Genomic DNA, 5,127 nt, shown 5'->3' with positions numbered 1-5,127 from the left:
GGCAGAGTCATATTGATTGCATCTTTCATGTGGTGTCTAGCTTGCATTGCTTCTTATTTGCTGGAATGGTTTCTGCTTAGTTTACACAAACAGTTGTGAACATGCCATGTCGTCCTATTTTTCGTACATATTCCATCCTGGTATCATGTGTTTGCCTTATATCAAAGTAGTGATTGTCAGTATCATGCATGAATGACATATGGCATTGCATGGCCCTGCTGCAAATTCAAATTGACCTTTAGTTAAGCTTTTCAAGTCAGTCTATACGAATTTAACTTCACTGCATTATGACTTCATATAGTTAGAGAATATTCTACCATTTTACCCAAAAAATGACAGGCGTCGCAACGCGCGCCAACATGGTAGTTCTTGTGTGTGACCAGGTCCCAATAATGCTCCTATCTGAGAATGATCCAAATGGAGCCCTTATTATGATTGCCACTGGCACACTGTGTTGCTCCCTACCATGGATACCTAAGCATGTATGTTCAGCGGAGATCTTACCAAATTACAGAGTTTGTGGCCTGTTTTGGCTGTTGGTGTGGTTAATAGCGACAACCTTTTTGATGAAGAATTTTCATCCTAACTTAAGGAGCATCCAGACAAATTCAGGTTATTACTTATTACTCACAGGAGTATATTTCATAAAAAGGGAAACATCCATGAAACAAACCATTTTAGTCTATTTTAGCATTTTCTATAGTTTATCTTGTCTCCATGTATTTACAGAAAAATCATCTCTCTCTATCATGAAACATTCAAAATAGACGGGCGCGGCAACGCGCGCCATTAGTGATCTAGTCATATACATAAAACCTTGCAAACAAACTATTCCATTGCATATCGAAGGTGAGGGGAACCTATTAACCATCATTCAATACATATATCTTTCCAATCTAACTAATTTTTTGTTAGGTTATGATAGTACAATTTGTATGATTTTACTTTTTCACCTATTTCAGATTGATTTTAGTTTTCGTCGTCATTATAATATAGCTAGCGAAACAAGCAGCATAGAGTTTTCACTTTCTCTATCGATTTATGATGAGATGGTAGACCCGAATTGGTACATGAAAGTAATAATATGTGAAAGAACTTACATAGGAGTGGTGGCGACTGGCAGAACCATAACGCCATGACAAGCGTTGAAGGCGGTGAACCGCCTCAACTTGTCGGCGGGGCCGCATGACACCTCCTGAATGCTGCACCAGCACTCGTACAGGTCCCACAATTGCTGCAGGGCCATGCCCCCCCTCCCCCCCCCCCCACCCCCACGCCCTAGCTTTTATAAAAAACGGGTAGAATTTTTTTGGGGAGTGCTTAGATTAGAGGAAATATAATCTTTGCCCCCCAAACATACATATTTTTGTTCGCCCCCCCCGCGCTGCCTATGCCAGATCGACCGACGATGGTGTCTTGTGTACATGGCATTGATCTGTTGTACGCGTATTCCTCCCTCAAAACTTGAATGGAAAGATAAAATCATCTCGTCCAATGCATATGGCTCGCGTCAATGAAAAGCAAAGCAACCCCAAGAGCCGACTCAATCGATCTTAACAAATTTTGGCAGCCAAAACGATTCCACCATAGTAACCGGCTGTGTCCGTCCATCCGGAATAGAGCAAGCATTTTCTATTCAAATGTTGGTGCTATCTCTTCCCCAATTTGCGTATATGACAGACTCTATTCAGCTGCCAAAGTTTCTTGGGCGTACGGGTCGATTGTGCAGTGTGCTCTTGTGCCTCGTCTTTTTTATAGTATGAGAGGATTGATCACATGAAAACATAGTGAGTTAGGCGGTGAAGATGGCGAGCGACAATTTGTGGATCTAGATGTGAGGACATGCATATGTAGAGAATTTCAAGTATCAGGAAACCTTGCAAGCATAACATTTCCTTCATCAATGGAATTAGGGGGAGGGGGTCACAATAGAAGACTTTATTGATGATTACTATAGTGTCGGGGCTTAATAATGCGTCTCAATGCCAAAGAAAACCCATGAATTCTTTTTGCACCTTCCAATCCTTCGAAGGGCTCCTGGGAGGCCAAAGGTACTCGGTCAAATTTCATCGGTACAAGGAGTGTATTGTCAAACCTTAAATAATCAACTGCCAAACAAAAAAGATAAACTAGTTTTTATGCAATGTTCGATTCCACCCTAAATGGTCATTAGAGCTTAAACTTCTACTAAATATTTTTCTTTTTTTATGATAAATATTAAGTTTATTAGTTTTGTAGTACATGGGTAGCTTAATGGTTTCCTGAAGTAGCTTAAAGATAATTTGGCTAAATACATGATGTAGTTTTTATTTCAAGCAAGAGATTATTCATTATTTTTAATGAGAGTACAAGGTAGATATAACTTTTGTGGTTGTTGTAAAAAAAACAGTCCGATTAGCACTACACTAGGCTGCTTGATACGAGTTTTCGAATGGCACTAGCACGCGATGCTGCCACGGCACCACCGGTCCACCACTCGGACCTTGCTGGCCTTCCTTGCCATGGTCTCTCTCGCCAGTTCAAGATCTAGGGAGGACGGATCGATATTCTCGGGAGACCGGAGAGGTAGGGATGTGGTTGACAGACCAACAATTGGACCACCCGCATTGTATGCCGCTGGCTTGCAGGCTAGGGTTCGGAAAGATCAGGCTAAGATGATGGATCGAACATATATCTCACCAAGAAAGATGGGCGAGTCTAAGAAAGATAGGAAAGTTGAGGCCTTTGAAAAATTGGGTGGCGATGCTTTTAGACAATGTTATTAACTGATTATGATTTGTGCTTGTTGGAATCATGCATCCACACATGCAGCACCGACGTGACCACGTCCCTCCTGTAACTGCCTGCGCCACTCTCTCCATCCTGATCGCATGCAGCTAGCTAGTAGGGACTTCGGTTAGTTTGTTAGGCCTCGCACGTTGTGCTCCTGTACTGGTATATAATGTAATCTCTCTGAATGAATACAAGTGTGAAATTGCTCCAGCCTCTGCCTGTCCCACTACAGTGCTGCTGCTCAAAATGTTCACACTGCTACATCGAACTTCCATTGTTTGCCTTCATGGGCGTTTTAGCGGTCATATATTGTTAGTTTACGTTCTTTTGCTACTGATTTGCTAGATGTTGGCTCTTTTGAACTTGTTAGGCTAGTGGTTAGGTGCCATCACCATCAGGTTTTTGCACCATAGTGCATGCGTGGACGCCATCAATGCACGGTGGGTTTCTTGTTACTGCTTTAAACCCATTTCTTCCCGTTCTCATTTCCTCGATACCTTTGTATGCTGGGCAGATGTATATCCTTTATGAGGACTAATGGAAATGGCTGGGATTAGGCCTGTTCACAAAAAAAAAAAGAATGCTTACACTTTTCGATAAACATAATGCTTTAGAGCTAGGTGTTCTTGCAGCAAAGTACATGCACCGATCTCATCAGACAGGATTTTGTTTTTGATTCGTCAACTATTTATTTCACGCTTAGGAATTGTATCACTAATCATTACGTAGTCTAATATGAATATATGATAAAAGAATATCAATTACTTAATCTGCTGCACATATGGATGGCTTGTTCATCAACAATGTGCAATCAACAAGACATACACGCACACTGGGATGCAAATTCCGCAGTTCCCGTCACACACACGCACACTCAGTCCTCACGTGCAACGACGCCGTCGGCGGGGCAGGGCATGCCACTTCCATGTTGTCGCCGAACGTCTCCTCCCATGTGCACTGGAAGGTGCCGTCATCCTCCTCCGCCGTCTCAACGTCTTGGTGGACGTCGCCATATTCGCCGGCTAAGGACTCCTCCAATGTACAGTCGCTGCCATGCTCGGACGCCTCGGTATTTCCCTGGAGCGTCAGTCCTAATTCTGGAAGCATGTCGGTGAAAAAGCCGCTTGGATCCACGCTGCAGTCGTCCACTACTCCGGGGGGCAACGTCTCGTCTTGGTCGGACATGAACGAACGCTCGAACTCCCGAAGCGTCCCGCCGGCTTCTTCTTCTTCTTCTTGGATGGACATTTCTTGGCGGCGTGGGGTTTTCGGACGTGGAGCCTCCGGATGTTGGACGTCGGCGGCCGCCTTCCTCTTCTTCTTGGAACCGGGGGCATTGATTACGGACGCGTAGGTAATCTCCCTCTTGTGGGGAGAGACGTAGATCTTGCATTGCACCAGTCCGGCCGCACCGTCTTGTTCGTCGTCGTGGTCGAGGCCGTACTCCTTCATGCACCACCCAAGCCTGGTTCTGGCTGCTCCAGGCCTCTTGATCCCAAAGGAAAGTTTGTCGATGAAGCCGACCCGTTTACCTTGAGTGTCTAGCACGGGCTCGCTCTTCTCCGAGTGCCAGTTGTAACCCTCGTCGTCGTCGACGACACGCTGTCGCCTTCCGCTGCGGCCACCTTTGGTCTGGTGACGACGGACCGGTGAGAAGAAGTACCACACGCCTCCTTTGCCGTCGTCCTTGTCGGAGCCAGGCGCGTGGGCACGGTTCTCGATGAGGTCCTCAGGTGGCGCGGAGTAGACGTCGGCTTCGTGGATGAAGCTGCTGAAGCGGCCTAGGTCTGCTCCGGCGATCTTCTGGCGGAGGAACTGGTTGATGAGCTCGTGATCCTGGGGACTGAAGGTGGAGCCGACGAGAAAGAGCTCCTCATGGCCGGCCATATTCAATCGCCTTCCCTTGATCAGAGCTAGCTAGCGGATGTCTAGCTAAGGAAGGTCCGTAGGTGCGCAACCCTAGCTAGGTAGGTATATATGGGTGGATCGCGACACAGGGCTATGTACGTGCCTTCCTTGATCAATACACTACTAGAGTGCTTCGGACTCAGGAGCGTCTTCAGTTTGTATACGGATTGCTAGCGTACGCATCTAGTGTATATACGGTCCGTAAGCGTCTCGTGACGGTGCAACGTCAGCGTAGAACGACCGCGCGTTCTGGGAGCTGGGATTCAGCTCGTTTGGAAACGCACGCGAGTCTCCATCCATGCACTGCACGATCTCTCTGTCAAGCGAACGCAAACGATCGATCTAATCCAATGGATTTCTCTCTGTCAAACGCACGACTTCGCCACGCAAACATCGATCTTCCTTAATTAATAGTGCTTCCCGTCTTCAGTTCGTATCCGAATTGCT

General features: G+C 46.1%; 1 pseudogene; it reads right to left on the bottom strand.

Annotated features, from left to right (window-relative positions):
• Positions 1 to 3,630: 3,630 nt before the first annotated feature.
• LOC125509146 lies at positions 3,631 to 4,649 on the bottom strand (annotated as a pseudogene).
• Between the last annotated feature and the right edge of the window lie 478 nt (positions 4,650 to 5,127).

Source organism: Triticum urartu, chromosome 5 (genome assembly GCF_003073215.2).
Source record: "Triticum urartu cultivar G1812 chromosome 5, Tu2.1, whole genome shotgun sequence".
In the NCBI taxonomy this organism is placed as follows: domain Eukaryota; kingdom Viridiplantae; phylum Streptophyta; class Magnoliopsida; order Poales; family Poaceae; genus Triticum; species Triticum urartu.
The sequence above is the reverse complement of the archived record's forward strand: the minus strand, read 5'-3'. Positions and strand labels throughout refer to the sequence as shown.